At 41.1% G+C, this 27,400-nt stretch overlaps 1 protein-coding gene across 1 annotated transcript in view; it reads left to right on the top strand.

Annotated features, from left to right (window-relative positions):
- The window catches only part of DPYD (dihydropyrimidine dehydrogenase), a 3,651,715-nt gene that overhangs the window by 3,082,319 nt on the left and 541,996 nt on the right, over positions 1-27,400 (top strand). The gene's annotated exons all lie outside the window — the stretch shown is intronic.

Genomic DNA, 27,400 nt, shown 5'->3' with positions numbered 1-27,400 from the left:
GACGGGCGAGGAAGGATCACTTGGTGGAGGGTCCTTTGGGATTGGGGAAGGATTGCCTGAAAGTGAGACATGATAACCCCCTTTTTCGAATAACCCCCTTATCCGACATTCTCTCCTAGTACATGTTTGTAGACTGTCCTATTTTCCCTTTGACAAAACCTCCTTGGTCTGCTAAAACATGGCAAAATCCAACAGAGGCACTTTTTCATTTCTATCAATGTCCCATTAACACAGAAAGGCAAAGTCAGCCACTGAACACAGGACCAACACACCTGAGGACTGTTAGCACACCACAGGTGTATATAAGGAGTGATCCAGAAGAGCAGAATGAGTGAAATGGAGCCCGAGGAGGTCCACGAGTCAGAGTACAAGAGCACAGGCAAACTGGGATGGCCAGAGAACCCGAGGAGCCAGAAGGGGGTTAAGTGCAACGCTCTTTTCCAGAGTGAAGTCCTTGGAAGGTTGTTCATTATCCTGGGCCATAGTAGACACCTTGCAGAGTTGGAGGGGCTGGCGAAGGAGCCCTTGGTCTTCAATCGATAAAATTGCAACAGTGACGTTAAAGAAATCAAAACCAGTGAGCTAAAAGCCAGAGGGAAACCCAGTTGATTATGGCAGCAAAGTGCAAGGGATAAAATGTTGCAAGAAGTAAGATAATTACAAGGACAAGCATAGGATAAGAAGCGCGCTGAAGAGGAAAGCTTTGATTGTCCATTTTGAAAGATGAAAGATGAGAGAAACAAAGTTGCGAACGTTCGCATGTACATTAACACATGGTGAAAGGAGCTCTAGTGAACAGAGACATTGTGTACAGGAGTGAAGTTCACGGAGAGAGCGAATATGAAAGCAAGTGAAGGGGGGCTATGCTTGAGGGAAAAGGCACGCCAAGACCCTTTGAAAACTTGGTTATGAATTGTAAAAAGGTGCCAGGAGCACAATATTGAGAAAAACTGAAGTTCAACTCTAAACGATTCTGGAGGCACGCTGATGAAAGTAAGCCAAGATTTAACTGCAAAAAGGTTCTGGAGGCACGATGAGAAGAGAAAACTGAAAGAAGGGCCAAAGTATAACAGTGTTCCCACACCGGCCCTGAAGTACTGTGTGTTCATTCAAAGTCTCTTATACATTGAGCTGCTGAATAACTGTGTGAAGAGAGTCAAGGTGTCAGAGTGGTCCCACCTGGGGTTGAGGAAAACTGGGCGTTGTCAAAAGACTCTGATACACCAGTACACCAATCAGCTGTGAACTGTAAAAGTCTTGTGAACTAATGATAAGTAGAAGAAGACTTCCTGAGGAGAGGTGACACAGAGGAATTGTTACCTAAAGGAACTTTGAACTTTTGTAAAAAATAACTTTGTGAAGTGCCTTTGAAAGCCGAAAGAATGCATGCTGAATCCCAAGTGGCTTAAGACTTGGGGAAGGGAGCTGTGGACCAGCTCCAATACTATACTAACCTTTTCTTTGAAGCAGCCTTTTTATTTAGTCCAGTCCCATGCACATTATTGTAATAGAGAGTGTGAGGGCAAGCATAGTTTTAAGACATGTTTGTTTTGACTAACTTGACTAACTTTGGGTTTATATTTGTGTTGATGATCCAGACTACTCCCATTATCAACGTAGAGCAGGTTAGACAGTCTCTGGCCTCCAAAGCCCTTTCTTTAGAAAACAAAGGTTTTCATAAACTTGTATCATTGGCCCTCATTACGTGTCCGGTGGTAACGTGCGGTAAAACCGGCAGGTAGCTGCCAGACCCGTAATAATTTACTGCCACCTGACTTGCCAGAAACACCGGGGCATTACAACCCTGACGGTCCGGTAAGTCAGGCGCTGGTAAAACGTTTATCCCCATTCCCATTGAGTCCCATAGGACTTTATGGGAGTGAGGACCACGGAAGCACTGGCACCGTTAATAATGGTGCTGGTGCTTCTGTAAAAGTCTTTGGGTGGGTGCCATTCCACCCGCCAGGTCTGATCCTGGCGGGCGGTACGGCACCCGCCCGCAGACTCGTAGTTTGCCGATCCCGAAACAACGGTGCCAGTAAGCTTACCGGCACCATTGTTTCCGAACCGGCAAACTTGTACTGAGGGACATTGTGTCTGTGTTTCTCTCATGATACCATGCCTGTCTCACACAGTTTACATGAGCTTTCAATTTTATGGGTGTGTATCCCAGACCTGTGTATTCCTCCTGTCTTTGGGCAGTAGTCCTGGTTCACTATCCTGCCAGTTACTGTGGCTATAAAGATTACTTGGGGTGTTCCTCATAAAAGGGTGTGGGTCCCAGACCCATGGGATTCTTCCCTATTCGTATCGTACACCTCGGTCACCATCCTGCCAGGCACTGTGACTATGAAGATGACTTAGGTTACTCTTCACATAGCCTTTCTTAGGTTTGCCCAGTTCACAACGCCAGGCGCATGACTCCCTTCCCCTGGTTTCTCAGACTTGCACAGTTGAACTTGCTTGATTCACCCTCCTGCTAAGTCACTTTACAGGAAATGCATTGCACATCTCTGTTCCCAAGATGCGAGTTCCAGACCCGGAATTTTCTTAACCATGTTGTGGTTAGCCCTGGAGTCCCCTCCCACTGCTTACTAACATGAAGAAGATGATCTGCTTGTTTCTTCCTCCCTATACGTGGGTTCCAGACCCAAGTCTCTCTCTAGGTTTTGTTTCAACAGGCTTGGTACACTATCCTGCCAGGCTCTGTTGGTTACCCCTATTGTGGGTCTCACAAACATCCCACAGTTCCCTGAGCCCCCTTTCAATAGTCCTAGAGACACTTTCACCTCCTGGGGCTGTGTTGACATGCTTTTGTATGTTGCAGTGATTTCTAGCCTCTGTTTCAGGCCTCTGCTGGACCCTCTTCCCTAACGGTGTGCTGCTGTGGCTTTGCAGCACCCACCTTCTCTCAGCAGCAGCGTCTGAACAGCTCTGCATGGTCGGCGTGTCTCTCCCATTTAGACTCTCACTGTCTTGCTCTGCCGAATAGTCTTTCCACTCTGGACCATGGAAGACAAGTTCTGTCTGTCCAGTAAGCCTTTCTGCCTCTTCATTAGTTCAGAAGTGAGCCGAACATTCCACATGCCCAGGGTTCCTCCAGGGAAGGTGTCTCTCTCCATCCAGGTTTCCCTCTTCAGTTTTGAATGGGCTCTGCCCAATCAGGTTTCGAGAGAAACTTGACTATTCATTCACGTTCTCGTGCTTCCGCAATTCTTTTTCATCCCAGGACTGATCTTGAGGTATCCCAGGGAGTCAATTGATCACTTGCTCATCATAGTACTTAAGGGATGCATGTCCCTTGAGAAGTCGACACTCTTCCTATACTAACTATATTGTTGGTAAGGAAAAAACATATAGGAACACTAAGAAAAGTGTTGGTGGGAGGGGGGTAGGAAGGTGTCTTACGTGGGCTCTGGGGATACCATGTTCACCACAGGCTGTCACTAAACCCACAGGAGGCATCCCTCCCCATGAGATCCACTGGCTGAGTCCCACCCCCAGGAGTGCTATAGAGTCGCAGCCTCACCTCCCTGGCCTCATCAGAAGGGGCTCCCCTACGGGAGAAGTGACGATATCCAGGGATTTGTCACAATACCCAACCCACGCGTGTAAAAATAGAGGCTATGCCTCTGATAGACCTCCCACACACGTGTTCAATCACTGCAGAAGGGAAAAATTGAACAGATGAATACAACTTAGTAACTAATAGGTGGAAGGCTCATGGCTATTCTCAAAATACAGAGACAATCTATCAAGAGCGTGTGAACACTAGGCAAAGGCTTTGGGATACAGAGAGGGAGAGCTCCTCTGTACTGCATACATTCCGTGTGAAAGCCATCTTCCCTACAGATTCTAAAGTTGTATTAAACCGAGAAAACATATTATGGCTGTTCCAAGATATATGACCATTGACTTTAATTACTTCTCAAGACCTGGCCGTAGTCAATATTATAATAGGAAACAGAACTGACAAAGTGGTTATTACTGTACCTCTGGTGATCATCAGAACGATAATACTGACTTCAAAAAGGCTTTGACATTGTCCCAGTTGTTGACTCCTTTACCCATATTATTTATGTTTTAGCGAAGACTCCCCCCCAACAAAATCTGAATGATCTCCACTTAGGGACCTCCTGATCTAACAGTGTAGAACCTTGTCGTAAGGTCAAATGGATGGATGGGTCTTCCATAAAATATGATAACTTGAAGGACTTTTCTTGGATCTCAGGGGCATTGACCTCATCGAGCAAACAAGGCTGTATCTACCGCCCATGCTTTTAGCAGGACAAATGCAGTGGGTGCTCTATCTTGGAACTTGAGGGGGCATGGTAAATTGATAGGTGACGCGTCACTGTATAATTTTCTGCTTAGTCACAATATAATAATGTTGCAGGAAACATGCCTTCTGCAACTGGCCACATTGGATTAATTTGGGTCTGTGTTACAACCTGCAGTCACCAAGGGAAAGAGGAGGACCCAGGGTGGACTGTTGGTGGTCGCTAATTCGGGCTGGGCATTCCAAGTTTGCATGTTTGATAGTGACACATTGTGGATTTTAGCTGTGCATGTCATTAATGATATAAATCAAAGAAACCTTCTATTCGTTAATGTATATTGCAACTTACTGTGATGACTCTTTCATTCTCCCCAAGTGGGAGCCTCCTCTTTTAAGGCTATGGAGTTGAGCCTGCTTAGCAAGACCCTCCCTAGGGGTTTGCGCAAGCGGTACCTCACAGGGGGAGACTCCACCTTAGATGACAAGGGTGCCCTGTTCCTTTGAGGAACTCCCTAAGCAATTCGCCATGGTAGCATACATGGGACATTCTGACCTGAAGAACAATATAGGATCCAGTCACTTGGATGACGGCAAAGCTGAAATATGTTATTGCTACCAAGAAAAGTATTCTATCTCTTTAAAGACAGACATCCACTAATTTGGGACGAGGGATCTTAAAAAGGAGGACATGCCGAGCCAAGGCGAGGAAGAGAGATGCGTATGCAAGCAGGGGGGCTCCCTGAATGGGTAACACCTTAGAGAGGAGGAGTCGATGAGAGCCACAGAGCCTGTGACTTCCAGAAATGTTCTGACAGCCAGAACGGAGCACTGGAGAATCCACGTTTACTTGTTACGGAAGAGAATAGGGTTTACATCCTGGGAGATGACGTGATCACAATGTCTTCATGGTGGAAAGCGGACCTGTCCAATGATGCCAAATCGATAAGGATGAGAATTCAGAAAACAAGTAGCTTACCCACAGTGATAATGGGACACTGAGTGAGAGAGGACAGAGAGTGGTGAAGCGGTTGAAGTGAACAAATGGAGAGGCAGAATAAATGAGAAGAACCGAGTGAGTGCAGGCCCCAGAGAAGTTCCCCTGTAAGAACAGAGGTAGCAGGGAGAATGGGAGAACCGAGAGACTGCAGGGGAATCATTTATCAGGAGAAACTCATCTCAGTGAAATTGACAAAGCCTTGAATGTAAACTTGATGAAGTTGAACTTTGATAAGGTGATAGGGAGAATCATGCTTAAGCCTAAGAGGGAGATCATTAAAACCCAGATGCCAATACTGTGGGAAGAATGGACTAACAGGAAGAGAGAATATTCCACTGAGAGAAAAAGGAATTATGATTAACAGTGAAATAAAGATTGCACAGACTCAAATATCCAATAAACTAAGAAGAGAGTATGCTAATGAGAAGGAGAAAGTAGCAATTACATTTGAATTAAAGGTCCGTAAAATGAGGATACCAAGACCTATGTAAGGGGGAATAGTCCCTAATTCAAGAAGCATAAAGTATAATTTATCCGAAAAAGAATTCTGTGAAATAAAAGCAAGAGGAACCCATAAGAGAAAATTAACACAAAGTAAATCCTATCAGATAGAGAAAGTAAACCCCTAGGAAAAGGGGAAGGAACGTTAATAGCCAAGATAGATACTACACATAAGAAAGTGTATATTACAGAAACATCCAAAACATGTTAGCCTGAATCAAAGAATAACCCATAGTGCAAATAGGGGTTCCTGGAAAACAACTCCTAAAGAGAAGGAAAAGCTCAAAGACCTGGTTAAAGAATTACAAGAACTCATACAGAGGGTGAAAAGAGACTATATATAAATATCCTTTTAGCAGGAACTCTGAGGCAGAAAGAGAAACATTGTCCAAAAAGACAATCAGGAGAAGGGACGCGTTCTCCTGTCCTCAGTTTGTTAGAATAATGGTAGGGTCAGTTAGACTTTGTTTTTGGAAAGCGGATTTATTCATGTGGTCATTTACTGATGACTGACGAGCACCTTTGTTTACAAAGGCAAGGAACACCCACATAGAAATAGGGAAATATAAGCCTTTTTGTTATGATTTGTTAAAACATTCATTAGAAATGTCATCACTGTGTCTGTGTTCTTATTCTGACCTGCCACAGTACTAATTACACGTTTACAGATGTTTTTGATAAGTTAACAGAAATCTTCACTAGATCGGTCTCGTTATATGGGCATGCACTTATTACAGTTGTGGGTGACTTAAATGTGAATTGCATTGTAGATCATCCGGCCTACAGTGGTACTGGTAGGCAAGACTCAGCCTATCTGTGTAAACTGAATAAGAGATTAAGCCTATGGTCTCATTTCTTTAATGATTGGTTTCTGTTTAGGTTAAGTGGAAAGATAGAGGGTGATTGGGGGACGGAGAAGACAAGGTGCAGAAACACTTAATCCTCTAACATTGACAACAGTTATACCTCTGAAACTATCTTTGATAGGTGTAAACACTTTGAGGTTGTGCCTTCACATCGTAGTGATCATAATATGCTCAGAGCCTATTTTGAATAACTATATAAGGCTGTCAAAGATAAAGTGATAACCAACATCGAAATTGATACTAAGTGGTCCATTAGGTGGTACCCCAGCAAAATAGCGATATTGAATAGAGTCTTAAAGTGCTTTGACATGAATTCTTTTGAGTGGAAGTGAAGCTTCTTCTCGCCCCAACCTTTTCCCTGGTTTTATAAAATTGATTATATGACAGCAAGTGTCATTTATACCCCCTGCATCACAGAGACCACATAGATTCTATAATGAGATCCAGGCTAGCAAATCATTCATGAGAAGTCAGATATACAAGATAAAAAAATAAAACTATCCTGAGGAGGGTAAAACAGAATGCTTCTGACAAATTCAGCAGTGTCATCAAATAAAAATTAGAGTGCTGAGGGAGTGAATGGAACAAATAGGCGGGGAAGCAATGTTGAATACTTTACTCATCAAATCTGACATGAATTTCTAGAAATTGGTTGCTTGTAAGAGAGAACTACAAACTACTATCCAAGAAAATCCCATCCTTGAATTGGTCTAGATTGAATACTATATACGCAGTTATATGCACTGCCGGGAGCAGTTGGACAATTATAACTTATGCCTTTGCCATGGAGGTTGGATTTTGAGGTGGAGGATATTCTGGGAATAATTTGTACTTGCAGTAACTTGCGAGCATCGGGCCCTAATGGTCTCTGTAACTGGATTTTTAAAGATAACCCATATAAAAAGGTTATCACCCTAAACATCCCTTTTCACCAAATCTTAGTGACAGAGTGTAGGGTATTTTGTGGAGATTTGGGGCCTGACGGTATTTTATTACCGCCGAAAAATAACTTAGCAATAATCACTCTTTGTATTCAGATTTGGCCATGTGCAACAATAATACAATGGACATGCATTATTTCAGCACCCAGACCTGCATATTTGGTATACGTGGGTGGTAGGCGCGGTTGGTGGTATTTTGGTGAGCATAATTCCCTTGTTTTATTTGTGGCCCCAATGTCCAGAATCCCTTATCTTTGCTTAGATTTTTCGTGTGATCAATAGAGAGACCTCAGACCTACATTTTAGGAATACCACATTTTCCAGTGATAGTGTTGGTGTGCCACCATGGGCGAACTCACTGACTTATTTACGACAGAGAGCTATATATGGTAGTCTTGTGGTAATTTCCACTACCTTATATACGGTAGGGAGCTATGTTCAGAGAGTCTCTCTTCCCGTTGGCTCATGTACCTCCAACGAGCTATGCTACAGTCACTCACAATTATTCATACTGATTCTGACATGCACACATCTGTCTTAAAATGACCATTGCACTGTTTAAAAATCTCCCCACATCATCGGCATTGTAATGGTAAATAGTAAATACACCACCCGTCTGTTTTCAAATATTTTTCTGTATTATAAAAGTTGCATTTAAACACGATCTCATTCTTTACAGAAATAAATAAAATGGTACAGTAAAAGCATTGTCTATGACACACTGCAAAGAGCGTGGCGGAGAACAGAACTCAAATTGCAACATTGGTATTTGATTAAGACACGCACAGGAATCCCCTTTCCTACACTGACTGCATATTTTCGTGCACACACGGCTCCCACGCTTATGTAATTACCTTATCTGTTCAGAGTTTTCTTCAGCTGTTCTCCTTCGGAATGTGGTTCCCTTGAAGATTAACCCCAGTAAAAGGATCGCCTTTCCTTTTCAAACCGGGGTCATTGCCTGGAATTCTCAGCTTTTGCAGATAGGAATGCCTCCAACCAGGAAAAGGTCTTCCTCCCAGCTCTGCCAAATCTTGACTGTAGCAGGACGCAGGAATCTGCATTCAGTCAGGAGTCCCACAGCCAGGTCTTCTCCCCAGTAGTGCAGAAAAATGTCTGCCTGTCTTTTTCCCCGATACTGCCCACTAAAACTTTCATCTCAGCCCTCTGTATGACGTGTCCCAATGAAATCCATCATCTCTCATCCTCCTACTCTCAACAATAGCTTCGTTTATACATTTGCAATTGTTGCAAATCTGACTTCCTTCTTCCTGCAGTTACTGTGCACAAAAACACGGAGAAGCAGGCAGAGAAGAGAAGAAAAAAAAAATCTGCACACACATTTAAATGGCTTTCAGAGTATGCCTAATTCTGCAGTGGAGAACACATTTTATTAGTGGGTTATGTTAAATAAGGTTTTATTAGTCAGGTTAATGGTTAATAGGTTAGCTGTAAATTTTCAAATGTGTCTCTCGCACCATAGGCATTTCAGGTGAAAATAGTGTGCATTTTTAAATGAGCATGTGTGCTTTTAACTGTAAAAATAGATTTGCATCTTATATGTTAAAATCGTTTTTGACTGAATAGCCTGTCTTTCCTTGTTAATCTGGTAACCCATATAGCAATGCACCGCACCCTTGTGGTGGTGCTGCAAAAAAAAAAATGTGCTACTTGTGCAGTAGTGCTGTACTCTGTGCTGTTTGCTACCTGTGCAGTAGTGCTGTACTCTGTGCTGTTTGCTACCTGTGCAGTAGTGCTGTACTCTGTGCTGTAACACGCCAAATATCCTTACATATACCCTCCTTTTGTTTTTAGAACTTGGCTATAATCCAAGCCAATTCCTAAAAACAACTTGTTCTTTTTTTTTTTTTTACAATATAGCAATCCAACAAAATGAATATTCATGTGCATCAATGAAAAATTTGCAATCAACATTTCATCTGAGTCCATCAGTTCATAAAATGTTCCACATTTGCCTTCTCAGTGGAAATGGCATTACTTTAAGTTTAAATTTTCCAAGTCAATTAAAAACAACGAAATAAAACAACTAACTAAAACAAATAATTAATATAACAAATTAAAATAAATAATTAAAATAATAAATACGTGGAACTTTTTGTCTCTCTTGGTATGTCCCGACCAGCGATGTTATTCGGTTCATTCGAGTACTCTTTCATCTTGGCAATCTTGAATCCACAGTAGTCATCTCTTTTGGCATTCCGGTTATTTTGTCTTCACCTCCACCTGGAGGCAGGCATCTTTTGGTCTTCATCCAGGGGACTCCAGGACTCCATCGTCTCTCCCGTGGGCTCTGATCTCGGAACCTCCGATCAAATAATGTTAATTGTCTAAATCAAAATAGAAAATAAACAAATTAAGTACATAGCATAATACTAACTTCATCCTTTTGCCAAAAATAAAACATGCTTGGTAAAAATATTTCATTTTTTTTTTTTTCCTGAAATTAAACACAAGTTAAAAGAAAACAAGCAGATATCCAATATTTAACACACTTTCTCTCTGCACACCAACCATGAGCTTCCATTATATGTGCATTTATTTATTTATTTATTTATTTATTTATTTATATTTATTTTATATTATATTTTACATATACTACAGTGTTTATGTGCCTTCATAACAATCAACTTTTTAACTTCTTTGTCACTGCCTCCTGATTGTACCCATTTATTTTCTCTTTTTGTGTTCAAGGGATTTTATCTGTTTCTACATGCTCAAGCCGCCTGATCTCATGTCTGGGATGGCATGGTTTGATTTGATTTACATGGACAAACTGCTCTATTGCAGTTTCACCTTCATTTTTCAAAATTTTATACACTACAGGAGAGACCTTATCTATAATCCGAAATGGCCCCTGCCAGGCTGCTAGAAATTTAGAATTTTTCTGTTTACTTTTTCCAAAATGAAACTTGTACACCTGATCCCCTACACTGTTTTCCTTTGCTGATGTCTTTTTATCATAATATGACTTTGCACTGTCAGCAGCTCTTTCCAGATTTCTCTGCACAAAAGCAAATGCATGTTGCAAATGCCTCCTCAGTTCATCAATATATTCATGAACTGTGGATGCACTCACTAGAGTTTGCTCATGTGTTCTGTATAGTAGGTGTTGTGGTAACACCATTTTCCTACCTGTTAAGACCTCATGGGGGCTAACACCTGTTGCTTTGGCAGGAGTCGACCTGATTGCCATCAGAACCAACGGTAAACGTAAATCCCAGCTGGAACCTGCTTCTGCCACAAATTTCTTTAAAATATCCACAACAGACCTATTGCTTCTTTCAACTGTACCTGAAGACGCCGCCCGATATGCGATATGTAGTTTCCTTTTCACACCTAGTATTTGCCATACTTTACTCATTAGAGTACTTGTGAAATGACTTCCTCTGTCTGACTCAATTCTTTGTGGCAACCCAAACCTTGAGAACACATGGTTCACCAGCAATGTGGCTGCTGTTTGCGCACTACAATCTGGTGCAGGAATGCATTCAATCCACTTTGACATCAAACATACCACACTCAAAATATAACGGTGTCCCCTGCTCGACCTTTTTAAAGGACCTACATAGTCTATTTGCAAATCTGACCATGGGAGAGTTAGGCCTCTTTTCATCAATGGTGCTCTATGCATTGGTGAAGCAGGTTTAAATTGGGCGCATACTAGACATCCTCTAGTATATAATTCCACATCTTGGGACATATGTGGCCAGTAAGCATAATCTTTTAATATTTCTAATGTTTTTTGTGAACCTCTATGGCCTGCAGTTATGGCATCATGTGCATGGTGTAGCATCAGTCCTCTGAATGAAAGGGGTACTACCCACTGTATTTGTCCTGTTATGGACTCTCTAATCATGAGTCCATCCTGTAATCTAATTCGTGTTTTGTTCTTTAATAACACCCTCAACTCTTCTTTTCCCATACAATCATTTTCTGTTAAAGGATTTTGTTCAGGATCTATCAAATGATTATAATAGATTCCCAAAATTTGATCATTCTTTTGTGCCTCAATCAAATCTTGGTCTGGCGTGTCATGACTCCACTGCACCACCGGTTGATCTACCTCCTTTGGTGCTTTAGAACGTGTCACTGCATCAATTTGTATTTCACCCATTAAATAATCAATATGTAGCAATTCTCCCATCACAGCCCCAATCTTAGCCAGATGGTCTGCCTTATCATTTCCCTCCTTATCCTCTCCTGGTGTTTTTAAATGCCCACGAATTTTTCTCCAGTATATTGTTAAATTATTTTCTGACACCAATTTGTCTATGGCTTGTATCATTTTTCCATGTTTAAGTGGCTTTTTGTTGTATGTAACCATGCCTCTTGCTTTCCAACCAGGCAAATACTCCACAAAGCTATTCCGTGCATAGTCAGAATCAGTCACCAGGACAATTTCACTGAACTTTTTATCAACTGCAGTAGCAATTGCTTTATAGATGGCTGCCAATTCCGCCACCTGACTGCTCCTATCCCCAATCCTCATCCCTATACTGGGGACGCCTTCACATTTCAACCAGACATTTCCTATTCCTGCCACTAATTGTTTATTACTGTCATTTTCAATGTGAAAAGCACAACCATCCACATATACAGTTGGCAAATCCTTGCATGTTTTTTCATCAAAAGCTTTGTGTGGTGATTGTTCAAATTCCTGTAAACTAGTTTCCACTTCCATTTCATTTGGTATTTGTTCAGCTGCACAGTCATGTAAGTCAGCTAACCCTTGAGCAATTGGGCTCTTTTTATTTTGTCCATATCTCACTTCTACGGGAAAACCTTGTAATGCCAGCGTCCACGAAGTGATTCTGGATTGCGCTAGATTGCCTGATCTAATCCTTTTACTCTCTAAAAATTGCAAAGGTTGATGATTTGTTTCAATAATCACCTTTTCTCCCTGAACAATGGGGCGGAAATGTTGTAGCGCCCACACAGTGGTTAATAGGGCCTTTTCACATTCATTAAATTTCATTTCAACTTGGGAAAATGCCTTACTTGCATATGCAATGGTTTTGGGATTCAAATCGTGTTTTTGTGATAATACTGCTGACATACAATGTTCAGAAAAACCTATTTCTATAAAGAAATCCCTGTCCTTTATGGGGTATGCTAAACAAGGTGCCTTTAGAAGACATTCCTTCAATCTAGCCACTGCATCAGACTGCTCTCTTTCCCATCTCCAGGGAGTATTTAGTTTAAGCAGTTTAGTCAATGGTTGAGTGATTTCTGCATAATTCTCAATGAACTTTCTGTTATAGCCTGTCATCCCTAATAAACTTTTTACTCCTTTCACATTTTTAGGATCTTTTAATCTTTGTATGGCCTCTATTTTCTTCCTTTGTGGATTTAGCCCACATTCAGTCACTTCATGCCCTAGAAAGTTCACTTTTTTCTTGCACCATTGTGCTTTTTGCAAAGATACTTTGGCGCCTGCTTTCTGCAATTGGCCAAGTACATGTCTTATTTCATCAAAATGGCTTTTCAGGCTTTCATTTTTTATCAGGACATCATCCACATAAACTATTGTTCCTCTTTCCGCTGCATCCGGCATGGCCTTTCTCAAAAATATGCCAAATTCACTCCCACTATTGATGTACCCGAACGGAGCTCTAAGCCAGGCATATTGAGTCCTGTCAAATGTAAAGGAAAATAAGTGTTGTATCTCCTCTGCCAATGGCACACACCAATATCCAGATGTGAGATCTAACGTGGTAAATACATTTGAACCATGTATCTGAGCTAGGCCCTGATCAATGAATGGTAGTGGCCATCTAGATACTGGTACTCTTTTATTTAACTCTCTTAAGTCTGCACACAGCCGCCATTGACCATTTGGCTTTAACACACCTAAAATAGGCGTATTGGATGTGCTATGAATGGGCCTGATTATTCCCCGTGATTCCAAATTTTTAATAATCTCTGCCAATGATTCTAAACATGCCAGCGGTAGTCTATACTGGCGTACAAACACTGGATTTCTGCTACAACCTTCTGGTAGTGTGGCCACATGTAAATCAGTTAAACCACAATCATAAGCATCTTTTGCAAATACATCCTTAAACTCCATAAATATTTCCCTCAGGTCGTCTCTATCCTTATCGCTGTCACATGCATCCGCTAAGGAGATCTGCTCTTCTACCATTCTGGAAAATTCTGGAAACTCTTCTGGTAAAGGAATCTCAGCGCTTTCCTCTAACTGTGTGGCTGTGTCTTTTTGTAGAGCTGCCACTTTTAAATATTTTGGCATATCAGCTTCCACTTCAATGGGCTGATTTCCTGTTTCATTTTCATTTAAATTAAATATTATGCAATCCTCTTGATGGCAGCACACTGTCTCATTTGAATCATAAGGATACACAGAATGCATTTTAAATATTCCTTTGGGCTGAGAGTCCAGGTGTTCTGGCAACTCGCCCTTGGCATCTACATATTTTTCAGGAATATTCCCAATCACCATGTTATTTAAATCTGCCGTATAATGTGATTTTTGTATGGCCATTCCTAATGGGGAGTTTTCCTCTAAATGAATATCCTGACAACCTTTATTATTTACCATGATTTTTACAGATCCCTCACCAATGTCTACCAATGGAATGTATTCATAATCCAGGCCTTGCTGTTTTATGGATTCATTCAGGCATACAAATGCATCAGAGCCTTTCATCTGCTGCCCATTTTTGCATTTCAGTGTTATTGCAAACTGTTTTGTAAATGCAGGAATAATAGTATTTTTCCTCATTTGTAATTCGACTGCATAAGGAACCAGTTGTGCACAATGATAAGCCCTTCTTTTGTCTTCAAATTCAGGTGCCGGACCACCTAGGCGTGACCATATTTTTTGATTAAGTAAATCTAACACCATACACATTCTGTGCATGATGTCATTGCCCATGTAACATTCATTTTGTGCTCCACTCACTATCCATACATTATGGTAAATTGTTTTCTGCCCAATGCTAATTTTAAGCATGCATCTGCCTGCAATTCGGTTTTCAAAGTCTGGACTGTCCAACCCAGAAACATATTGGTTTTTAATCCTAAATTTCGGGATTTCTTCCCTCTCCATAATTTTTTGCAACAATTTCTCATTAATGAAACTCCTTTCATGTTCAAGTGCTAAAGTGGCTTTTATTGTTTTAAGATAATCATTTATACCAACATGAACCCATGGTTGCTCATCTTCCATGTGTATTTCTGCCAGAGTGGTAATGTGTTTTTCTGAATCTGTTTTAGGAGCAATATTCTGTTTGCATGTTTTCTCTTTTAAATAGAAACGTAATGTGTGCTCATCTATGGCAGTCTGCCAATCTTTCCTTGGGTCCAAGTATACTTGTACAGGTAGTTTTTCATTGTCGCTCTGCATTTTGTCTTGACACATTAATATAACAGTGACACTAGGTATGCAGCTATTCTGGAGATATACCTCCACAGCATCATTTGTTTTGGCAACGGTGTGACATTCATTTATATTGCTGTGATTTTAGTTTCTTAGGCCTCAATGGTTTTTTGGTTAAGGACCACAGCACTCCATTCACCCCATCTATGAGAGGAGACAATCTTTTCAGGCAATCTGTCCCCATCAGAAATGGAATTTCACAAATAGATGTGATCAATACCTCTTGTTTCATTCTGTGCTTTCCTATTTTTATGTCAACCTCAGTTACACCTATGATGGGCACCTCCTCCCCATTAAAGTTATGCACTGGGCCTTGATTTGCCTTCACTGTGATCTGACTCTGTGGAGGCCTCCCTTCATTGATACTCTTTACCAGCTCCTTGGACATAATTGTGGCCTGTGCGCCAGTGTCAATCATAGCGAAGGTGTGGCATTTTTCTTCTACAGTGATGGGTGCATAATATCTGTCCTCAACTTCCTCTAATACACATAAGAAATGTGAATTCTTACTGATTTCAGGGCTCACCTTTCTCAGATCTTTTTCACTTTTGGCTAAGCACATTGGTAAATGAAAAGACATTTTTCCCTCCTTTTTACCCATTTATGTGCGAGATATTTTATTCATTTCTCCATGTTCAGAGGTTTTTTGGAGTGTGGCCACTGTTCGCCCATTCATCTGGGTAACATCAGAGACCACATTACAACCTTCCAACTGAACATGTGTAACAACATCATTCAGCAATTTGTCATTTTTTAATTCTGTGCATTTGTGATCATTTAGTGTAATACCAGCCCTTTCAGCCTCTTCAAAAATATGTGGCTCAAGGAATTCTTCAGGTGATTGACTTGTACCCTCCTTGTGAGTATTTCCTTTTTCTGTCTGTGTTTGGTCATTGTTTTGCTTGCCCAGGGAAGGAGCTATGGCATCCCCACTTACTCCCTGTTCACTGGTATTCCCCATGCATGAGTCATTTTTCTTAAATCTGTTCCTTTGTTCTTTTGGAATTCCTAATGTTTCTTTTTCATTTGTGCAAATCTTTACTGTTTTATTTAGCTCTAAGTTAAACCGTACCTCTTTTTTAGAAGTATTTGCACTTTCTATCACAATTTCATTTACTGGTACTTTCATTTTTAATCCATTAGGCATCTCAGAGTTGTTATGCAAAATTATATCAGAGCAATCTGTCATTTTGGCACTGCGATTATCATGAGTACTTAGTCACTTTTCGGAAGCCCCCCGGTCATTGCTATGGCCATCAGCCCCCTCTTTGGAAGGTTGTTTTTGCGCTGTATAGAGCTTTCCTATTTGCTCAGCTAACATTTTCACTTGGGCCTCAAGGCACTGGAACCTTTCCATCTCTCTAGGATCCTCTTTCTGTGGCCTAGGTCGATATTGGTTGTTTTCCCCCTGATTGGATCTATTCTGATACCTCTCAGGTGATTGATGTCAGTTGGGATGGTTTCTGAACTCTTGATTCATTTGTGGAGGGGAGCGGGTTGCACCCATCCTTTGATTATAGTCCCCTGGTGGGGAATCATTGTACTGGCGTGGATTGTAGTTCACGTTTTGCCTCATGTCCTGTCTCTCAGATTGTGGGTACTGGCCCCTATGTTGATTTCCATTATCAGTAAATCGATCCACATATCGGGGCCTATCCTGATTACCATATATCATGGTGTTGGGATCAAACCTACTCTGTGTCCCCAATGACTGGTAGGGACCATCATTTCTTTGATCTTGATTTTGTCTCTGGTTATTGTTCATACCTGCCATATCAGGCCGATATCCTACCCGGGGTCTATCCCCTAAATATCTAGGGCTGATGTAGCTCTCTCTATTACTAGGATCATGTGTTTGGAACATTGGTACAGGAAATGGCGATCTTTGTTGATTACCCCTTTGTTCAGGTGTCACATTATTTTTACCTTGGCTTTGAGCAGACTCAAGGGACATTTTGGCTGACCTGATTTCCATTACTGTGGCTGAGGGTTCTTTAGATTTAGTTATACAAAGGTAGCGGGCGCCCCTCTCTCGCAAGAACAGACATGATAACCTGTTCAGTGGTTATTAACCACTTGAGAGTTCGCAGCCACTGCTTTTACTCACTGTGCCTTTCACAGATGGGAAATATCCATTTGCATATCAGTCTTTGTCCTGCCCAGGGGCAGTCCAGCACCGAAATACAATGGCAATTCCAATCTGAACGAGAGTACCACCAGCAACCCCATACACGTGTTTCACCCTTGTTGGGGATCATCAGTGAGGTGAAGCTGACGCCTCTCTAAGCACAGTGAGAGGGAGACCACGTCTGATGATCCCCAACAAGGGTGAAACACGTGTATGGGGTTGCTGGTGGTACTCTCGTTCAGATTGGAATTGCCATTGTATTTCGGTGCTGGACTGCTCCTGGGCAGGACAAAGACTGATATGCAAATGGATATTTCCCATCTGTGAAAGGCACAGTGAGTAAAAGCAGTGGCTGCGAACTCTCAAGTGGTTAATAACCACTGAACAGGTTATCATGTCTGTTCTTGCGAGAGAGGGGCGCCCGCTACCTTTGTAAAACTATTTGTTAAGGAACCTGGGATTGGTAACCCTAGGTCTCCTGGGGGCAACCAGACGTGGTCTCCCTCTCACTGTGCTTAGAGAGGCATCAGCTTCACCTCACTGATGATCCCCAACAAGGGTGAAACACGTGTATGGGGTTGCTGGTGGTACTCTCGTTCAGATTGGAATTGCCATTGTATTTCGGTGCTGGACTGCTCCTGGGCAGGACAAAGACTGATATGCAAATGGATATTTCCCATCTGTGAAAGGCACAGTGAGTAAAAGCAGTGGCTGCGAACTCTCAAGTGGTTAATAACCACTGAACAGGTTATCATGTCTGTTCTTGCGAGAGAGGGGCGCCCGCTACCTTTGTAAAACTATTTGTTAAGGAACCTGGGATTGGTAACCCTAGGTCTCCTGGGGGCAACCAGACGTGGTCTCCCTCTCACTGTGCTTAGAGAGGCATCAGCTTCACCTCACTGATGATCCCCAACAAGGGTGAAACACGTGTATGGGGTTGCTGGTGGTACTCTCGTTCAGATTGGAATTGCCATTGTATTTCGGTGCTGGACTGCTCCTGGGCAGGACAAAGACTGATATGCAAATGGATATTTCCCATCTGTGAAAGGCACAGTGAGTAAAAGCAGTGGCTGCGAACTCTCAAGTGGTTAATAACCACTGAACAGGTTATCATGTCTGTTCTTGCGAGAGAGGGGCGCCCGCTACCTTTGTAAAACTATTTGTTAAGGAACCTGGGATTGGTAACCCTAGGTCTCCTGGGGGCAACCAGACGTGGTCTCCCTCTCACTGTGCTTAGAGAGGCATCAGCTTCACCTCACTGATGATCCCCAACAAGGGTGAAACACGTGTATGGGGTTGCTGGTGGTACTCTCGTTCAGATTGGAATTGCCATTGTATTTCGGTGCTGGACTGCTCCTGGGCAGGACAAAGACTGATATGCAAATGGATATTTCCCATCTGTGAAAGGCACAGTGAGTAAAAGCAGTGGCTGCGAACTCTCAAGTGGTTAATAACCACTGAACAGGTTATCATGTCTGTTCTTGCGAGAGAGGGGCGCCCGCTACCTTTGTAAAACTATTTGTTAAGGAACCTGGGATTGGTAACCCTAGGTCTCCTGGGGGCAACCAGACGTGGTCTCCCTCTCACTGTGCTTAGAGAGGCATCAGCTTCACCTCACTGATGATCCCCAACAAGGGTGAAACACGTGTATGGGGTTGCTGGTGGTACTCTCGTTCAGATTGGAATTGCCATTGTATTTCGGTGCTGGACTGCTCCTGGGCAGGACAAAGACTGATATGCAAATGGATATTTCCCATCTGTGAAAGGCACAGTGAGTAAAAGCAGTGGCTGCGAACTCTCAAGTGGTTAATAACCACTGAACAGGTTATCATGTCTGTTCTTGCGAGAGAGGGGCGCCCGCTACCTTTGTAAAACTATTTGTTAAGGAACCTGGGATTGGTAACCCTAGGTCTCCTGGGGGCAACCAGACGTGGTCTCCCTCTCACTGTGCTTAGAGAGGCATCAGCTTCACCTCACTGATGATCCCCAACAAGGGTGAAACACGTGTATGGGGTTGCTGGTGGTACTCTCGTTCAGATTGGAATTGCCATTGTATTTCGGTGCTGGACTGCTCCTGGGCAGGACAAAGACTGATATGCAAATGGATATTTCCCATCTGTGAAAGGCACAGTGAGTAAAAGCAGTGGCTGCGAACTCTCAAGTGGTTAATAACCACTGAACAGGTTATCATGTCTGTTCTTGCGAGAGAGGGGCGCCCGCTACCTTTGTAAAACTATTCTTTAGATTTAGGCCTGGTATCTTTCATTTTATCACTTTCTCTACCCTGACAATAGAGTACCTCATATAGCTTTGTGCTTTGATGTACAATCCATTCAAGGGACTTGTCACGGTCAAATTCACGGACCAATTGGGATATGATGTCTTTCTGTAGCCCATAGAAGTATGCGGTTTTAAACTCATTGGAATTTGAGTCAAAAGATACATCAAAGCGAGAGAATGCTCTTTTTAAGTCTTGTAAAAATTGGCAAGGGGATGTATTAGGTCCAGCAGTAATTGTGTACGCGACTTTCTTTGCCTCCTGCAATGACTGAAAAGGAGAAAAATGACGCCTAATTTCTTTTTCAAACTCCAGCCATGTCATATTCTGCTGTTCATTTAATCCCCTTATGATGCTGGCCGTCGGGGCATCTAAAGTTAAATGAAAATATTGTCTGTACTGTTCCTTAGGTATCTGGAGTGCTTTAAAAATGTCATGTACCGCTTCTAAGTGATCCTCAATGCAGCATTCACCTCCCTTTTTAAATGGTTTGATCAGGGCTTTAATGGATTTCATTATTTTTATGGGGCTACTTGTTGCAATGCATGGAATTGCACTATTTTGTGACTCAATCCTGTTTTCAGGTGTATGAGATTGGTGGCTGCCCCCAATGGGAGTATCAAATCCCCCAAGGGCGCTGCAACCAAGTTCAGTCACCGGCCCAGTCACTGGGGCACTAGCTCTTTGGGCAGAGCTAGAATTCACCTCCACTCCATTGAATGTGGTACCCTGCCGCCTCTCCTGGGACCTGGGAATGCACATTTGCTGTTCTAAGTCCTTACACTTTTTAAGGAGTCTGGTTGCTTCATTTTGCAAAAAATTATTTTCATCATTCATTTTATTAATCACCTCCTGCATATCGCACATTTGCATTTGGCATTCATTGAACTCTTTATTTCTCTTGTCTCTTTCTTGAATCATTTTAATCATTTCTTGTTCTGCACTCTGGAGATCACCTTCTTTTTCGCAATGTTCTTTTTGTAAAATCTGCATTTCTGAAACAACCTCATCTTTATCCTGCCTAATGTGATCCACTAAGGCTTTTAAGTGTACCAATTCTTGCTCACTATCTTCAAATTGTTTCTTGCTTTTGGATAACTGAGTATCAAAGTCTCTGCATTTTAATTGCATGTCTTTTTGGCATACATCCAATTCTGCTCTCAACATTTCATGATTTTTACTTGCCCCCTCTAATTCAGTCTTTAACCTGTTAATTAGCTGAGTATCATTCTCTTGCATTCGCAGGGACTTGTTTAAAATAAACCATATTTTGCCGCATAGCCGTATTAAACAGTCTTTCTCTGCACTTTTATCGGCTGCATTCAATAATCTTGTAAGGCAGACCTGAATTATGCTGCCTTCTGCAAAAATATTGTCTAGTTTTTCTTTCTGCACCTCACCCTGAATGCGGTTACTCCATTCTAACGTGCTATTCGAAGACCAATTCCCATGTGCAAATAACTTTGCCTCTAAATATTGCACTAGATCTGAGAATGTGGTTTCCCTTTGTGACATTCTGAAATTCGTTTTTAGTGGCACACTGCTATTATAAAATGGGTTCCCTTTAATGTGCAAATGGCAGTGTGAGACACACTTGCCACGCCCAGTAGGTACTCTATGATCACTTTCCCGGCCTGCAACGCACCATAAATATGTAGGGTATTTTGTGGAGATTTGGGGCCTGACGGTATTTTATTACCGCCGAAAAATAACTTAGCAATAATCACTCTTTGTATTCAGATTTGGCCATGTGCAACAATAATACAATGGACATGCATTATTTCAGCACCCAGACCTGCATATTTGGTATACGTGGGTGGTAGGCGCGGTTGGTGGTATTTTGGTGAGCATAATTCCCTTGTTTTATTTGTGGCCCCAATGTCCAGAATCCCTTATCTTTGCTTAGATTTTTCGTGTGATCAATAGAGAGACCTCAGACCTACATTTTAGGAATACCACATTTTCCAGTGATAGTGTTGGTGTGCCACCATGGGCGAACTCACTGACTTATTTACGACAGAGAGCTATATATGGTAGTCTTGTGGTAATTTCCACTACCTTATATACGGTAGGGAGCTATGTTCAGAGAGTCTCTCTTCCCGTTGGCTCATGTACCTCCAACGAGCTATGCTACAGTCACTCACAATTATTCATACTGATTCTGACATGCACACATCTGTCTTAAAATGACCATTGCACTGTTTAAAAATCTCCCCACATCATCGGCATTGTAATGGTAAATAGTAAATACACCACCCGTCTGTTTTCAAATATTTTTCTGTATTATAAAAGTTGCATTTAAACACGATCTCATTCTTTACAGAAATAAATAAAATGGTACAGTAAAAGCATTGTCTATGACACACTGCAAAGAGCGTGGCGGAGAACAGAACTCAAATTGCAACATTGGTATTTGATTAAGACACGCACAGGAATCCCCTTTCCTACACTGACTGCATATTTTCGTGCACACACGGCTCCCACGCTTATGTAATTACCTTATCTGTTCAGAGTTTTCTTCAGCTGTTCTCCTTCGGAATGTGGTTCCCTTGAAGATTAACCCCAGTAAAAGGATCGCCTTTCCTTTTCAAACCGGGGTCATTGCCTGGAATTCTCAGCTTTTGCAGATAGGAATGCCTCCAACCAGGAAAAGGTCTTCCTCCCAGCTCTGCCAAATCTTGACTGTAGCAGGACGCAGGAATCTGCATTCAGTCAGGAGTCCCACAGCCAGGTCTTCTCCCCAGTAGTGCAGAAAAATGTCTGCCTGTCTTTTTCCCCGATACTGCCCACTAAAACTTTCATCTCAGCCCTCTGTATGACGTGTCCCAATGAAATCCATCATCTCTCATCCTCCTACTCTCAACAATAGCTTCGTTTATACATTTGCAATTGTTGCAAATCTGACTTCCTTCTTCCTGCAGTTACTGTGCACAAAAACACGGAGAAGCAGGCAGAGAAGAGAAGAAAAAAAAAATCTGCACACACATTTAAATGGCTTTCAGAGTATGCCTAATTCTGCAGTGGAGAACACATTTTATTAGTGGGTTATGTTAAATAAGGTTTTATTAGTCAGGTTAATGGTTAATAGGTTAGCTGTTAATTTTCAAATGTGTCTCTCGCACCATAGGCATTTCAGGTGAAAATAGTGTGCATTTTTAAATGAGCATGTGTGCTTTTAACTGTAAAAATAGATTTGCATCTTATATGTTAAAATCGTTTTTGACTGAATAGCCTGTCTTTCCTTGTTAATCTGGTAACCCATATAGCAATGCACCGCACCCTTGTGGTGGTGCTGCAAAAAAAAAAATGTGCTACTTGTGCAGTAGTGCTGTACTCTGTGCTGTTTGCTACCTGTGCAGTAGTGCTGTACTCTGTGCTGTTTGCTACCTGTGCAGTAGTGCTGTACTCTGTGCTGTAACACGCCAAATATCCTTACAAGAGAAAACTCCAGCATTGTGGAAAGGGGTGAATGTAGACCCTTAGAATTTCTGGCCAGTAGTGCTCTTAGACGCAGAGGCTAAAATGCTCTCCTCACTCATTCTGAATGAACTCAATCAGTGGGTGGATGCCACAGTATCCTGAATAGATTTCAAATGGGTTTCTGTGGAGGGCAGGGAACCTCGCTCAATGGTTATATTATCAATGAAATTCAGCTGTCCACTCATGAGAAGCCATCCGTAGCCATTTTATGGCCAGCATTTACCTCTTGCTGGTGTTTTATACAGTGAATAGGAACAAGTTGTGGTTAAAATGGCAAGTTGGGGGTTGCCTAACCACCTTTTAAACATCTTGGTAGAGCTAGACGTGAACACAAACCTGCAAGTAAGGCTATACCTACAAATTCATGTTTCTAATGCAATTCCGACAAGCTAAGGGCTTAGACAGGTTTACATTCTAGGACCAACCTTATTAACAGCCTAATTCATGGAATTATTTGTGTGAAAAACACAGATTTGTGTGCCTTTCTGCCTGAAAATCCCTGTATGTATGTGGATTTTCGGGCAGAAAGGTGCACAAATCTGAGTTTTTCACGCAAATAATTCCATGAATCAGGCAGTAAATGTGTACATGGCAGAAATGGGAAGAGAATTAGATAACGATGTCATTGTCTACCCAAAAGTTAACGATTTTTAAATATTTTGTTTATCCTACGTGGATGATGTCATTCTGCTTGACTCAACCGAAATTGGGCTGCAAAGGTTATTAAGTGCATTCCAAAAATACAAACAAGACAATGATTTGGGTAATTTACACTAGTTAAAAAAGATGTGTCCAATTCATTGGTGCAAAAGAATAAGTGTGTGTTTTAATTGGTGGCTAAACAAAAATAAGCTTTATGTTGTGAAGGAACTTAAATATTTGGGCTTCACAATAACCCTGGTAATTAAACAAAGTACTCTTAATGGTAAACTTAAAGACAAGACCCTGCAGATGCGTCCCCAAATGAAATGTTTAAAATATAAGTACAGGAAATTCTATTTGAATCCTATCATCAGATGTTACAAAGGGAAAGTAATTCCAGCTTTGTTATATGGGCTCCAAACCCACCACTGTCTGGGGACTGGATTTGTCGAGAATTGAGGAAATGATTTGGAGAAATGTGCTTGGCTTACCAATTGTGTTCATGTTGGGGTTGTCTTAACTAAACTTCCATTTATCTTGGAGAAGAAAACTGCTTTGTAAACATGTAATGCTACCCCTGAAAAATAAATTCACTCTTTGAGCTATTTTGTAAAAATTGGCCCAGGAATGACCTTGGCTTCATATAAAGGTGTGAAAAAATGATAACTGATAAGGGTATCACCAGTGAGAATACTATAGAGAACTGTGTAAGTACAGCAGGATTTGGGTCAAACAAGTAACTTTACTACGCTGTATAAACTCTTCTCTACCATATCTATGGAACACAAAAACCAGGGCGAGAGAAGTGCTAATTTGGTCCAATTGTCTTCTCTCATGTTTAAGAAAGACGTTCATTCATAAGATGTTGTTTTAACCTTTTGAATACCCATGAAATAATGGGCATATGAGGCAAATGCATACTGTTTAATGCGTTATGCTGGTTTTTTGGTGATAATATAGGAAATGTCAAACATTTGGTAATGGAATGCCCAGCTTTAATGAACATTCTTTTTTTGTTGTTTGGGTTTTTTATTCATCATCAATCCTTTGTTTTAAAGGATAGTCTCTGGTCAAGGATCATCCAGGGAAATTCAAGGGGTTTAATGTCTGACCACCTCGTAATCTCGCCCCTTTTTGAAGAACAATTCTCTGCCATGCTTTATTCTTGTTGAAACTATCTTCTAAACTCATTATTCTCAGAGACTTCAATCTTTGCTTTATTTATCAACAAGACCATCTAGTGTTACCTATTAATCAATTAAAGAAGAGCCTGGGCTTGGGGCAAGTGGTTTCCACAGTAACACATAAATATGGCCACATTCTCGACTGGCCTGGTACCACTGGTATCTCAATTGAGCAACTAGAGATCCAGGCTTGTCCTTGGTCAGACCACTTCCTTATATATTTTGCACTTCCTGTTCCCAACCTTTAACCATACATTTATCCATCTATTATCTCAGTTGTTAAACGCAGTTTCTATAAAATTACATCTGTAATGGTTACACTTTTTATTGAGCCACTGAATAAGTTACCATCTTTTGCTATGTCTGATATATTTGCAACCTGTTACTTCCAGTTTTTAACATCAGCCGTAGAAGGTATTGTCCCGGCCAGGGCTTGTAAATCAATCTGTGGAATGTGAATGGTCAGTTGTGGTATACACTGGATTTACTAGTTCCTAGATCAAAATGAACAAAGCCTATAGACACAAATCACTTCTTGCATTGGATAAAGATAGTTATACTGGTGCCACTGCCCAGTAAAGGAAGGCCATTGTGCATGCAAAAAAGGAATATTTTGATGACTGTATTTGTAATGCCTCCTTGAATACTAAAGTGTTGTTTAAAATCTTGAAAGAGAAGGAAAAGCCCAATCTTACCCCACGGGATCATGTGGTGAAGGATAAAGACTGGAGTATTACAATACAGCAAGCTCTGTCTGACAACGTAGCTAACTTGAAGCCTGCTGCTGCTAAGAGGTCAAATGTTATGGCACTTGTGAATATTTGTTCTCCTTCGATTACCTCTACACCTCTTTTTTAATAGAAAAGTTACTGAATCTGAAGTTTTAAAATTATTGCAGAATCTTAAACCCACTAGTTTCCCATTCATTCGTTGTCCCACTAAAGTCATTAAACCGTGTGTCTCAAGCCTTGCATTGGCAATCTCTGAATTTGTTAATTCTTCATTCCAGGCTGCACACATTCTGCACAGTTCTGCATGGATTACCCTGCTACTAAACAAAAACTTCAATGGACCCCAATGTTGTGACGAATTATCATCCGATTACAAGTGTACATTTTCTTTTAAATATGTTCATCCAGGAGCTGTATTTGTAAATTCAGGCCCATTTGTAGCAGTACAATTTATTAGATCCAAGGCATTTTGAATTACGAGCCTTTCATAGTATAGAATTGATACTAAAACCAATCAGTCAATGAATATTGATCAAAGATATGTCACTCTACTTTTATTGCTAGATCTTTTGGCAGCATTTGATTTGGTGAATTTTAACATTTTATTCAACAAAGTTCAATCTGAAGCATTTTTATCCATATCAGCAGCAGATTGGATTTATCTTTTTTTTTATCAGATAGAGAGTCAAGAGTTTTTAGTGGCGAAACAACTGCTGATCGAGGTGTACTTCAGGGGTCTTGCCTCTCCCTGCACTTTTTAATATCTTTATGAAACCACTTTTTAATATGCTCGATCAAGAAGATGACCCCTACACAAATCACACAGAAGACACATAAATCTTATTAAAGTTGTCAGGTAATGATGTTGAAGATTCTCCAAAGGTCCATTTTATTTTTGATCTCATTCAGAGATGGATGGCGCATAATGGTTTGGCCCTCAATGAGACAAAACAGAACTACTCTTAGTTAGGACACAACAAAGATTGGAAAAACTTCCTGAGTCTTAAAGGAAGCTCCCCATAGCAGGCAATCCAATCAATGTGCTTTCCAAGTTTAAAACCTTAGGGGTTTATCTTGATTCAACATTGTCTATGAAAGATCATGTCATTTTTTTTAAAAAAAAATGTTTGAAACTTTATTTACAAAACTATAAAATCACATACATTACAATACACTCCATAAGACATTTAAAGTACTTGAAACCATCAAAACACATTTTGTTTTTAAAACAACTAATTACATTGAAGCATATAACCATCCTCTTCAGCCTATTATTTGAGATTGTTGGGCCAGATTCAGCCCTTCATTTCAAAGAATAATTGTGCTACCCTTGCTCATGCAAAGGTTGAAGACAGGATAGATTACTGCAGGAGTCTTCTGGTTGCTACCTGCTAGAGCAATCTTTCGAAGCTCCAAATAATCCAGAGCAATGCAGTAAGATTGGTGGCTTGCTTACTGAGGCCAGAAGAATGTTGCACTGGCTCCCGGCTAGGGAACGGATCAAGTTCAGACTGCTTACCCTCACGCATACATGTCTGTTTGGCAGCATTTCAGCTTATTTTAAGCAGAGATTGTACTTTAAACAAAATGGTTGCATGCTCACATCAAGTCACAGCAATGTGTTATCTGTACAAAGGTATACATTGGAAAGAGCAGGCAAATGGTCCTTCAATTTTCTGGCTCCTGACCTCTGGAATGGGCTGCCTGTTTATTTACGCTCAGAGGTCTCTCTGGATCATTTTAAGAAAATGCTCGAAACATTTTACTTTACTTAAGCTGTAGTTTTACATTTGTTTTTACTTTCTCTGTACTATATATATATATATTTGCATTTTTGAGCTTTGACTTGATTAATTGTTTTTATATGCAGTGCTTTTAGTCCTGCTGCTGTCTTGTATCCTCTGTAATTTGTGTGTTGCTTAGATTTGGTGATTTTACTTTGTTTTGTTGATT

Source organism: Ambystoma mexicanum, chromosome 1q (genome assembly GCF_040938575.1).
Source record: "Ambystoma mexicanum isolate Mex_15411 chromosome 1q, UKY_AmexF1_1, whole genome shotgun sequence".
Classification (NCBI taxonomy): domain Eukaryota; kingdom Metazoa; phylum Chordata; class Amphibia; order Caudata; family Ambystomatidae; genus Ambystoma; species Ambystoma mexicanum.
Note: the sequence above shows the minus strand (reverse complement) of the source record. Positions and strands in the feature narration are given on the sequence as shown.